The sequence below is a fragment of the Chelonoidis abingdonii genome, chromosome 7 (assembly GCF_003597395.2).
Source record: "Chelonoidis abingdonii isolate Lonesome George chromosome 7, CheloAbing_2.0, whole genome shotgun sequence".
In the NCBI taxonomy this organism is placed as follows: domain Eukaryota; kingdom Metazoa; phylum Chordata; order Testudines; family Testudinidae; genus Chelonoidis; species Chelonoidis abingdonii.
In genome coordinates this window covers 52,692,918-52,706,758 of record NC_133775.1, presented here as the reverse complement: position 1 = coordinate 52,706,758, position 13,841 = coordinate 52,692,918, and positions in this window count along the sequence as shown.

Below are 13,841 nucleotides of genomic sequence, written 5' to 3'. Positions count from 1 at the left end.
CCACACCGAATTTCATCTGCCATCTTGCTCCTCATTTGCCCATGTTTGTTTAGTCCCTCTGAATTTCATCAACATCTCTTCTGTAGCCTTAATTATTCTAAGTATTTTAGTGTCTTTGGCAGCTTTTGCACCTCATGTTCAACGCCTTAAAAAAATAAGTATATTAACACCAGTCATGGTATGGAGACCTTGTAGAATCCCACTGTTAGCCTTTGGCCCTGGGGAAAGTAGACCATTTATTTTTCTTGTTTTCTGACTCTTAGGTTTTCATTTATGAAAGTATATTCTCTCTTATCACACAAGTGCTTAGATTCTTTAATATCCTCTTGTGAAGGGCTTTGAAAAAAGTTTTTTGAAAATCCAAATAAATTACATTGACCATTTTAACTTATTTTGTTGACATGTCAAAAGAATGCTAACAGATTAGAGGGGCATGATTTTTCCTTTACAGAAGCCATGCTGGTTTATCTCCATCATGTTTTATTCTTCTAAGTATTTGCTGAGATCACAAACTCTTTGAGGCAAGGACTGTCACCTTTGTTACAAGTGTGAAAAGCAATTAGCAAAGTCCTAACTGAGGTATTGAGGTGTCACTCCTGCAAAACAAATACCAGTGCTACTCATTATATGTTTAATTATAATTCAACTAATTTACCAGATACTGCAATAAGGATCAGTAGTCTGTCATTCCCAGAATTTCCCATACTTCACCTTTTAAAGATAAGTAGAACATTGGATGATACCCCATCTTTATGACCTGAAAAAAATTGATTAGCCTTCCTAATTTCCCTCTTACATTTAACTTGCTCCTTCCTATCTGTTTCCACTGGACTTGATTTCCAGTTTCTGAAGGATACTTGCTTGACTCAAATGACCTACTAAATCTTGCGATTTAAGCTTTTTATCATTTTTCTGTCTCTGTTCCTCAGAGGTATACTTGTCTTCTGCAACTGTCATGGAACACTGAAGAAGCCGCTACATTGATTAAAGGAGTTTTAATTTGTTTACTTCTGAATTTAGGGTCTCTTTGACTATCATCCTCATTTAAAATAAATGTCCCTTTCTAAACTAAATTTTTGCATTCCCCTCTAGCTAGGATATATTGGGAGTCACTATTGCTTAGTGCAGTGTTGCCTACGCTCACGATTTTATTACATCTTGGGTTAGATTTTTTTACCCTTAATCTCTTAGCTTTTGGAAACCTTTTATTACAGTAGAATTTCAGCTTTGTAATATGTTTCTAGCCCTCGCAGTTGCAGAGAAAAGCTTGAAAATGAGCCTAATGTCTTAGACACCAGTAAGGAAAAAAATGGATTAAGAAAAATCTCATTAATTTTAATTGTCTCATATTTTGCAAGACCATGACTCAAGATCTTTAATGTTTAGCGTTGGGAACACTGTTAGTGGCTCAACAGCAAGTATGTCTTGAAGCAACTCCGATCCAGCAAACACTGATGCATTAAGAATGTGCATAAATCTTTGCAAGATTGGGATTCACATTGAGAATAAACTTGCCTTTTGTATTCTAGAACGGGCTGTTCCAAGAAGCAACCTTTTAAGCTGTGATTCAGCAAAAGCACTTCAGCATGTGCTTAAATTGCACTCAGGTCTGTTAGCCAGTAGTTGATTCATTAACCTGAATGTGATCCAGCCATTAGAGTGGGACGGAGAACCACCCTGTGCAAGTATGAGTTACTCAAAACGTGGGCATCCGAGTTGCTGCAATATATGCTGAACCTCCTATTGCAATTTAACAAGAGAAGCTTGATGAATTTTATATGTAGGTAATACTCTTTTAAATGTCTTTGAGTTGTAGCATTAAAAAAGTAGATATAATAAATTATTAATTTCATTAACAAGTATCAAAGAGTTCTAGACTGCTCAAATTGATTGATTAACATACTGCTGGGAAATTCATTAAAAAGTAGAGTGTACCAATGAGGCATAACCATTCATTCATTCACTAGCTGTGATGCAAATTACTAGGGAATATCCTGAAAAATAGAAATCACTAATTCTAGTTTTCATGTTGGCAGTTAATGGAAAACAATATACCGAGAAAAAATGAAAGCAACTATTTTTAAATCAAGGAACGATCTGAGATGTATGTATAGATACACTGTTTGCCACTCATAGTCATGCATCCAACGAAGTCGGTATTCACCCACGAAAGCTCATGCTCCAAAACGTTTGTTAGTCTATAAGGTGCCACAGGACTCTTTGCTGCTTTTACAGATCCAGACTAACACGGCTACCCTACTGATAGTCTGTGTTGTTACTAAACAGACAAACAGCGATTTCCATTTGGGGGTTTGTACATAAATAATCTGAGGCAATATCTGTTTATTGTTCCCAAGGCCAGCTCTAGCCACAGCAAAGCAAGCACCTGCTTGGGACAGCCCATTTGCAGGGACGGCACCTGGCAGGATCGAGCCTGGGAGCTGAGAACAAACAGGGGGCTCTGGGAGCTGTAGTTCCTTGGTTAGCGCCCTGCCTAGAGAGCCAGCCCTGGAGCAGGGAAAGAACTACATTTCCCAGCATTCCCTTGGCCACTACCAACTGGAAAGGAAGGAGGGGACATCACGCGGCAGCGTGCTGTGAGTGGAGAGTTACACTGTGAATGGCAGGGAGACCATATTTTAACATTGAAAAAAACAGGACAATCCAGGGGGAGGGAAGCCCCACCCTTCCACCATCCACTCCCTCCTACTGCCCCCCACAGAAACCGCAACCCATCCAACTACCCTGCCCCCGCTTCCTGTCACCTGATCAGTCCCTCCCAGGACCCCTGCCCCTAAATGCCCCCCAGGACCCCACCCCCTATCTAAGCACCACTGGTCCTTGTCACTTGATTGCCCCCTCCCAGGACCCCTGCCCCTAACTGCCCCTTGGGACCCTACCCCTATCTAAGCCTCCCTTCTCCTTGTCCCCAACTGCCCCCTCCTGAGGCCCTCCCCAACTTCCCCCCTAGGTCCCCACCCCCTACCTGTCCCCTGACAAACCCCTGGGACTCCCATGCCTATCCAGCCGCTGTCTGTCCCCTGACTGCCCTGCTGAACCCCTGACCCATCCATCCCTCCTTCTCCCTGCCCTTGACTGCTCCCCCGAACCTCCACCCCATCTAACCGTCCCTGCTCCCTGTCCCTTGACTGCGCCCCCAGAACCTCCTACCCCTTCTCCAGCCTCCTTACTGTGCCACTCAGACCAGCATGTCTGGCTCCGTGCAGCACCAGACTCACTGCTGCATACATGCTACCGTGCTCCCCCATGGAGCCCAAAGCCTCCCCTCCCCACACCCAGCACCTGCCTTCCAAATTTGAACACCTCAAAATTCAGGAGTGCTCAAGTTCAGTTTGGGCAGCTGTTACTCATTTCTCCCAAAAAGTGGCACCCCCAACATTTTTTTAAAGCTGTTTCAGCTGCTGCTGCGCTGGGAGGGAGAGGGAATCTGAGCCGCCGCCGGCAGCCCACAGGTTCCCTTGGGTCAGCGCGCCGCCAGCAGCCCAGGGGTTCCACCGCGCAGTCGCTGCTTCGCTTCTCTCAACTCTCAGACTTGCGGCACCAATCAGCTGTTTGGCGCCACAAGCCTGAGAGGAGAATTAGAGCGCGGGCAGCGTGCTTAGGGAGGACATGGAGCAGAGGTGAGCTGGGGTGGGCAGGTACCGCACGACTCCCCGGGCCAGGGGGTGGGAAGCTGCCGTGGGGGGGAGGGCAGGGAGCTGCTGTGGGGGCACAAACTGGAAGTTGCGCCTAGGGCGCGAAACTTGCTTGCACCGGCCCTGACTGGAATTGCTATTTTCAACAGTGATTGCATTTTTTTGGTTTGTTTGTTTAAAAGGAAGACAGTGATATTGCATTAGCAAATTCCCCATAGAAAGAAAGAAAGAAAGTGGAACAAAAGAATAATAAAGGCACCTCAACTTTTCGTCATTTATGGAGGACAGTCTTATAATATGGATCCAGATATCCTCCAATCACACAAGCTGAAAATTGTTCCACTTTATTGCAGCTCTGTAACCATATGGGAACCAATCCTGTCTGTGTTCTGTGCACATCTAAAATTCCTGCTGAATGACCTGCCCTGGGAGCGAGTGACCCAGTGACCCAGAGCTGCGACGGAAGGAGGGTGCAGGTGGCGGGGGGAGAGCCCAGAGCTGGGGTGGCAGGAGATGTGGGGGGCACTGGTGGGGGGAAGAGGGGAGCCCAGGTTGAGGCAGCAAGGGAAATGGGGGAAGGCACTAGATGGGTAAAGTGGGAGCCCAGCCCTGGGCGGCAGGGGTTGCGGCGGGGAGAGAGCAGCAGAGGGAGTCCAGGGCTGGACAGGGGCAGCACATTTTTTTTGCTTGGGCAGCAAAAACCTAGAGCCAGCCCTGATTGTTACTTTTTAAAAATAATATAAACTCAGACAACTGTGGGTTCACTGTCTACAATTTTGAGAGTCGTCTGCTTCAGAGATAAAATGTGTATTTATTATGTTTTTGATGTGCTGAATTCAAATATGACAAAACAACTGATTGGCTACTGTTTCTAGATATTTAAGTTTTTACATTTTATGGTGTCTATGTATATTGTATAGATAGTAGGGTTAATCATAAAATTGTAAACCTAGGTCTTTTCATGTCTTTATGTTGCTTTACATGATAATATTCACCTGTCCTGTTATGTACACTTTAAAAAATCCGCAAAAGTTATATAATAAATTTATTATGCAACAAAGGCAAAAAACTATTATGTACATAGTTTAGTCCTATTTCGTGTCTACTCGGCGTTTCTTGGCTTGTCTCTTGTATTCATTAAATGGAGCATCTCTTGTCACCTGCCGCAATAGTCTGGCAAGCATTGATGGGCTCCATTGCCCTGATAGCGTTTCTCCATTGTTGCAATGTCTGGTGAAATGCTCAGCGTGCTCGTTGCTCACTGCTCCGCAGTTCGGTGGAAAAAATTTAGATGAGAGTGCAAAAATGTATCTTAGTGACATGTTGCAACCAAGGCTTTTGTATGCTTTGAGGAGGTTTTCACCAACAACCTGTAGTTGTCTGCTTGTTGTTTTCGAGAAATTATTGCCTACTAACTGGAAGGCTTTCCATGCCATCTTTTCCTTCCACGCAGTGCATGGTTAAATGCATCATCTTGAAAATTCACGAATCTGAGGACCAACAAAGACACCTTCCTTTTATCTTAGCGCTTCACTTAACTGGAAATTTTCCACGGAGTACTTGAAAACTGTGTGTTTGTCAATGGCCTTGAAAAAGTTCTCATTAGACCACCTGCATCCAAGAAAGGGAAAAAAACAGGGCAGGAGTTGTAGGCCAAGCTGCGGATGAGCAAGTATCTCAGAGAGGGATAGGAAAAGCAGAAAGCTTCTAGAGTGGTAAGAAAGCAGGATTAGCAAGGGAACTACGAGTGCAGGTCAGAACATGTAGGGATAAAGTGAGGAAGGCTAAAAGCCATGTAGAACTGTACCTTGCAAAGGGAATAAACATAGTAAAAGGTTCTACAGCACATAAATAAGAAGAAAAACAAGAAGAAAGAAGTGGGCGCCTATACAGTGAGGATGGAATGGAGTAAGGAAACCTAGCATGGCCAATATCTATAAGTACTTTGCCTCAGTCTAATAAGACTAGTGAGGAGTGTTAGATGAAGGAGGGATGATAACGGATGAGGATATGGAGGTGGATATTACTGCATCTGAGGTAGAGGCCAAACTTGAGCAGCTTAATGGGACAAAATCGGAGGCCCGGACGAATCTCCATCCAAGGATATTAAAGAACTGGCGCATGAAATTGCGAGCCGTTAGCGAGAATTTTTAATCAGTCGGTAAACTCAGGGTTGTACCATATGACTGGAGAATTGCTAACGTAGTTCTATTTTAAGAAAGGGAAAAAAAGTGATCCGGGTAACATAGGCCTGTTAGCTTGATGTCTGTAGTATGAAGGTCTTGGAAAAATTTAAAGGGGAAGTAGTTAAGGACATTGAGGTCATGGTAATTGGGACGAATTGCAACATGGATTACTAAAGGTAGATCGTGCCAACACCTGATCTCCTTCTTGAGAAGGTGACAGATTACTTAGACAAAGGAAAATGCGGAAGCTAATTTACCTCGATTTCAGTAAGCATTTGACACAGTTCCACATGGGGAACTGTTAGTTAAATTGGAAAAGATGGAGATGAATATGAAAGTTGTAAGGTGATAAGGAACTGGTTAAAGGGAGACTCCAGCGGGTCATACTGAAGGGTGAACTGTCAGGCGTAAGGAAGTTACTAATGGAGTCCTCAAGATCGGTTTTGGGACCAATCTTATTTAACCTTTTATACTGACCTTGGCACAAAGAGCAGGAATGTGCTAATAAAGTTTGCGGATGACACAAGCTGGGGTATTGCTACACGGAGAAGGACCGGGATACAATACAGGAAGATTGGACCACCTTGTAAACTGCAGTAATAGTTAATAGGATGAAATATAATGTGAAAGTTCAAGGTCATGCACTTAGGATTAATAATAAGAATTTTAGATATACATTGGGGACGCCATCAGTTGAGCAAGCAGAGGAGGAGAAGCCTTGGGTATGTGTGATAGCAGGATGTCTGTGACCGCCAATGCGATATGGCCGTTAAAAAGCAAATGCGGTTTTAGGTGCATCAGGCGAGGTATTTCCAGCAAGGTAAGAAGGTTTAGTACTGTTATTTAAGCGCTGGTGAGACCCACCTGGATATTGTGTGCAGTTCTGGTGCCATGTTTAAGAAGGATGAATTCAAACTGAACAGTTCAGAGACGGGCTACTAGGATGATCCGAGGAATGGAAAACCTGCCTTATGAAGGAGACTCAAAGACTTGTTTAGCCTAGGCAAAAGAGGCTCCGGGATATGCTTGCTCTATATAAATATATCAGGGGATTAACGTTAGGAGGGAGAGGAATTATTTAAGCTTAGTACTATGTAGGCACAAGGACAATGGATACAAACTGGATATTAGGAAGTTTAGACTTGAAATTAAGACGAGGTTCTAACCATTAGGGGGTGAAGTTCGGAACAGCCTTCCTAGGAAGTAGTGGGCAAAGAATTTATCTGGCTTTAAGACTAAGCTTGATAAGTTATGGAGGGGATGATATGATGGTAGTTTAATTTGGGCAATTGATCTTGGATATCAGCAGATAAGTCTGCTTAATGGTCTATGAGGGATGTTGGATGGGATGGATCTGAGTTACTGCAAGAGAATCTTTCCTGGGTGCTGGCTGGTGGTCTTGCCCACATGCTCAGGTTTAGCTGATTGCCATATTTGGGGTCGGGAAGGAATTTCCTCCAGGCGGATTGGCAGGGGCCCTGGAGTTTTTCGCCTTCCTCTGCAGTGTGGGCATGGTCACTGCTGTGGATTCTCTGCAGCTTGAGGTTCTCAAACCACAATTTTTAGACTCAATAACTCGACATGGTTAGGGTTGTTAAAAGTGGATGGGTAGGGTTCTGTGGCTGCTTTGTTGCAGGGGGTCAGACTAGATAGTCATATTGGTCCCTTCTGACTACAAGTCTATAAGCATGATGTGTAAGGTGGTACAAAATCTTCTGATTCAACAAGTGGTGATGTTGAACAGTTTTCCTCCCAGGCTCCAATGACTGTCGGAGTGACAATCTTCTCATGTAGTGGGAACTTCTTGCATGACTCTCCCATTCGCAGAGAAACAGCAGTACTTTTGTGATACCAGTCTGCAGATCAAGCAAGAGCAACAACCTTCAAATCGCCACAAAGCTGCCACTGATGTTGCGAGTTTATGCACCTCAAAAGTTGTTTCATGGTTCTAGGTTTCTTCATATGGACTGCATGACCAACTGGAACTGATGGCAAAACATTGCCATTATGCAGCAAACAGCTTTAAGACGTGTCTTCGATGAATCAGTGAACAGTCCCACTATCTGGATCGTGAACGATGTTGAGGGCTGCCTCACACACATCAGTTTTTGCAGGCTACAAGATCACCTCCATGAAGAAGAATGGGACAGATCCTTTTGACGGTCACGGAACATGGAAACCCTAAACATCACCTGCCAGGAGATTCACTGCTGTAGTTCTGGAGCCCAACAGCTAGACTAGAGCCAATCAACAATTTTAAGCATCATTTTCATTCTCAGTGACCCAGAATTAGTAAAGTTTGACTACATTTATTTCAGAAGCATTTTGGCTGTAGAGCAGTGTTACCAGATGAAGAAGTATGCCTGCAGAAACACAAGTCTGACTCCTGATCACAGCCTAATCTCTCTAGAGAACACTACTGGAGCTTAACTTTACTTCTGTTACATTCAACCCCTCTGGCAATATTTGCAAGTATCTTACATTTTACTGCCATGTTGTTATAACATCATCACTACTTTAAAAGATATGGAGCCAGATCTGGATGTGGTGTAAATCATGGATATATACCAGCTGAGGCTGTGGTGCAAAATGTTTATCTAACATATAGCATGGGCAAAAACAAACAAACAACCACCCCCCACAAGTTATTTGCCAATGTATAAAGGAATAGCTATAATAAACAGTCATTATTTTTCTCCCATTTTAGCCCTTGGGGGGAATATGCGTATTAACAAGGCTATTATTCAGTTAAATGATTTCACTAATTGATTCTAATACAATAAAGATATACTACTGACTAGAACTGTTCAGTGCATTTCCCCCATGGAAGATGGCACTTCCGGGTCAAGTTTTAGACACAATCATGTGGGGAAGATTCTACTGCTACTGTACTGTCTTGTGAATGAACAAGGAATTTAATTTCTTTACAGGGCTACTAGTTCAGCTTCGTTCATGATCACTACATTCACTTAACTTTTTAATTTTTCTCTAATTTTCGTTCTTTTAATAACTTTTTTCTCTGGACACTTTTGTTTGCTTGCTTTTGTGTGTGTGTGTGTGTGTGTGTGTGTATGAAAAGGGAGTGAAAATTGAATACATTAAACTTCTAGCTCATGGGTCTGAGTTTTAAAGATGATTTGTAAGACTTCTTTTTTTTTCCCAATGGCATGGTCTTCAGTAAAGAATTGTAATGAAAGAAAAACATTTAAAAAATGCTCAGGTTCATACAGCCTCAGAGCAATTAGCTAGGTAATTAGAAGCATGATAAAAGGAGAAGCATGGAAAAAGGAATTTAACCCCCCTTGGACTGTTGCATCAAAAAGTGAATAAGAAAAAGAGTAAATTAATAGTATAACTTATAGCTGGCAGGCAAAAGACAAAGCCAATTGTTCGGGGTTGGGGGGGGGAGAGTGTTTGCTTATTTATCTAGAATTACTGTTCATCATTTGTAATAAAGTTACAGAATGTGCAGGTACCAAATTGCTTGTTACTGATTTCTACCTATTGGTACCCAGACTATGGCCATATCCTATTAGCTGCTGTAACGTCCTCAACCCATGTCGGGATCAGACCCATTGGTCCAGAATGAGTAACTTGATGCATATTGGGTAAAGAGTGTAATTCCCTAATAGTAAAATGTGAAAATAGATGAAACAACAATAAGAAAACCTGGATGCTGTCAAAGTCAGTTACCCAAGTCGTTACTTTGAAAAGGGATGGGAAGTAGAATTAGGACATGAATTTGAGATGTTTCACACAGATCCCAATTCAGCAAGGCACTTAAGCATATGCTTAAATCTAACATAGTTCAAAGCATCAAAATCAATGGGAATGGAGCCCGGGCTTAAAGTTAAGCATGTGTTTAAGTGTTTTCCTGGCCTGTAATGGCCAAATCCTAACCACAAGGCCTGATAGGTGGGAGGAGCACTGGACTAATACAGGGGCAAGATGGAGGAATTTTTGCCCAGGCTGCCAATTGGTTGTGGCAATGCTCTGTACATACCAGAGCATCACATTGTTCACGGCCTCGACACAGCCCCTACCCACAATCTTTCCACATTGTGGCATAGTGGACTCACACTATTTCCACCTCTAGGGAATCTGTTCTAGTCCTGGCCTATGCAGTTCTCTTCACCCTGCACTCAGTTGGCTCTGGGCAAGGACAAACACTTAGCAGCTCTTCCTGGATATATCACTTGAAATGTGTTGTAAATTTTTGTTAGCAGTAAGTCATACTGCAAAGGAACTGGTCAAATGCTGCTAAAGCACTTGATATGATTATATTCCAAACATCTGTTCAGTGAATGATATGCATGCTCCTTTGTATTAAAAGTTTCCGAACATTTGCACAAGTGGGGTTTCATCAAAAAATATTTTGGGAATGGCTAGTGGCTAAGATTCACCTGTGTACTGTGGGCCAGCATGCGGCTTATGCCTCACTTAACTCCATTTTAACTCTATTTAAGGGGTTAAGTGAAACTAAGTGAGGCATAAGCTACATGCTTGCTCTTTGCACAGGGGTGAATTTCACCACTTACAAATATCCATATTGACACACACACTAAGATATTCATATATCCTGCATGAATACATTATTCTTTATTCACTGTTTCTTATTTGCTATTCATCATTTGTTATTCATAATTCTGCTTTAAAATGTCAGTCATCCAAGCAGAAACAATATCAAGAGACTTAGGTAACCATTCATAGACTATGAAGAGTGAATAACAAATTGTCAAAGTGAACAGTTTCCAGACAACTTGTGGGTTGAAACTTATTTACATAAACAGTTGATTGAATGATTACAAATATGGAGAGTGAAACATCAGTGTCTATTCAGGCAATGTATTCACTGTGAAGAACATGGCTATGTATACTACTCAATCCAGAAACTATTAATTATTTCTAATACAGTAGTACTTAGCCCAACTGAGATTGGGTTTCTGTTATGGTAGGCATTGTGCAAACACTAGTAAAAGACAGTCCCTCTTTCAAAGTGTTCAAAGAGCTTAAAATCTAACTAACGAAACCATCAACAAGATGTTTTGGGGATCTTTTATATAGCAAAAGGAGTCACATGCACTTATATAAGTGCAGGGTACTGTTATATTGTTAATTATTAAGTAAATACCACTATCTCACACATGGTCAAGGACCAGGAAAAGAAAATGCATGCATGCTTCTGTTTTACTGCTTTTTTTGCTCACATCTGTAAACATCTTAAATGTTTCTAACATGCTATTTCAGTTGACAGCACTCTGTGCAGCAGAGAGACAGGTAGTGCTTAGATTCTGGTAGTTAAAATCAGACACATTCAAATTAGAAAAAAGACACATTTTGTTTAACAGTGAGTGATTAACCATTGGAACAACCTACCAAGGGAAGTGCTAGATTCTTCATCTCTTGAAACTTAACATGAAAACTTGATGAGTGTGGGAGATATGCTTCAGCCAAACATAAGTTAGTGGGCTCAATACTGAAGCAACTGTGAGAAATTCTGTGGCCTGGGTTATATAGGAGGTCAGAGTAGATGATCTAACAGTGGCTTTTGATATATGAATCTATGAATGTATATCACCCTTACCCATTTTACCTGTGTTGTACTTCAAGAAGGCAGTGGAAATTTCAGTACCTAGGTGCATCATTGCAGCCTGTGCTGATTGCTAAGTTGTCCCTTTCATTGACTCTTTCATAGTCATCTCCTTATCCATCAGTTCTCAAACTGTGGGTTGGGACCCCAAAGTGGGTCTCAACGCTGTTTTAATGGGCTCACAGAGGTTGGCACTAGACTGGCTGGGGCCTGTGGCCAAAGCTGAGGGCTGAGCCCCACTGCGAGGGCCAGAAGCCAAAGGCCAAGCCCCACCACCTGGGGCTGAGGCTTTGGCTTCAGCCTGGGGTGGCAGGGCTCAGGTAACAGGCCCCATGCCCTGGGGCTTCAGCTTCAGCCTCCCCTGCTTTGGGTGGCAAGGCTCAGGCAGGCTCATGCTTCAGTCCCCCCCACCTGGGGTTGTGTTATATTTTTTGTTGTCAGAAGGGGGTTGCAATACAGTGACCTTTGAGAACCCCTGTCCTTATTTTCCTAAACTGTAAGTCTCAGCGTTTTATGTGTTTGTGCTTTTCAAGATGAGGAGATGCATAAAGTACTTCATGGGTCAACTATATTTTGATAACCCATGAAAATCATTTGGGCCAGTGCTCCAAACAACTCTGAACACAATGGAGGACAATGATTGCAGTTTATGAGGAAGTGAGAGAGCTTCTTTTGAATATATGGACTTCCATGGGGATATTCTTGGCACCTATGGACGCTTGGGTTTGAAATTATTGTCTTGCTCTTAGTGTTGATAGAAACCATAGCTGTCCATATGTTCACTCAAAAGCTTCACTCCCACTGCATTTGTAGCTCAAGCATGAGCAGCTCTCAAATTTCAGCCCGTTCCCCAGATGGTTACCTACTTTGAGATTAAAGCATCACATAACTCGTGCTAGAGACTTGTGTGTGTGGACATGAGTTGGGTTGGGGCAACATTTGAGTTATACCTTGAGCTGGCACTGCAGTGAAGACAAGCCCTGAAAGTAAAGTTCTTTCCACTTTCCCAAAATCCTGGGCTATTTTAGAGTCAATAATACCATTGCCTATGACATTGTGTTTGGAATTTTTCAACCCATTGTAGTGCTTTTAACTGCGTGGTCATTACATCATGTATACAAAGCCAGATTTTGGCCTCTCCTGTGTGCCTGCATAATTAAGGGAGGGTAACAGTGCAGGGCGACTTGGGATGAAGGGAGATGTTATCCCCATCTTGTGCAGGTGGGTTGGGAATAGGCATCTATGGGGTGAGGAATAGTCAAAGCCTTTGCTCTGCTTCCCCAATTTGCTGGGGAGGTGCTGCATCAGGGGACATACATTGTGCCAGGAAGGTGTCCATCCCTGACGTAACAAGTGGGGATTCCAATGTGAAATTCACATTAATTTGCAAGGGAAGGAGAAGAGTAAATCCACCCCAGATATGGGTGGAAGAAAGTAGCCCTAGCTCAATGCTTAACTTCAATGTTTTTGAATGTTTTGAACTTGTAATGGTGTGGGCTTTTAAAATTTATTATGTTATTTAATTGTTTTATAACTAGTGTGTTTGATTATCACTGCCCTCTAAGAGGGGGAAAAAAGCCTTAGAAATTAGATGAAAGTCTCACCAGGCTTATTTGTGGTTGGTTAATAATCAGATATCCTTTATCTGTAGCAGAGTTTGCCAGCAAAAGTTTAAAAAACATTGATTTAATGAGGAGACAGACATTTGCTTTATTGACTATCTGGCTGTAAATGTACAAATTATTTATTTAAAAAAATATAGAATTAGAAAACTATTTAAAAAACAAACAAACAACCAAAAAACCAACCAAACAACCCCTTCTTTGTAACAAAGCAGTCAACAAATGTTGCTTGACTGCTTCATCACAAGATATAGCCTGGAAATTGGCTTAATAATAAAACAGGGCTCAATCGTGTCATTTATAGTTCCATAGATTTTTAAGGTCAGAATGTCCTTACCGCACAATAAGTTGGAGGTGGGGTGGGGGTGTTGTCTGGCTTGTAGGAAAAAGTGTGTAGCTTTTTAAAGGGCCAGAATGCTGAAATGACTTGCTGCAGCAGCCTCAGACCAGGTCAGCATGAGGATTCTGACCCATCACTCCAGGTGACTGAAAGAAAGTGGGGGGGGACTATTTAAGTCCATGCTGGTGCATGAAAACCCTCTTTTTCTGAGCACCCTACAATTCACCCACTGATAAGGAATGTGAATTTTTGGGATAGAATTGCTGGCCTGGGACAGCTTGCGGGCAATAAGGCACTGAGGCCCCAATGGTCAGTCACGTTGGTTATGCTGGAGTGGCTGACCCCAAGGGAGTTCACCTTCTCAGTACTGCAAAAGATACAATTTTGAGGGAGGAACATGTAGACATCTCATCACTGTTGCACAGTGAAGTGCTGACAGGAAGTAAG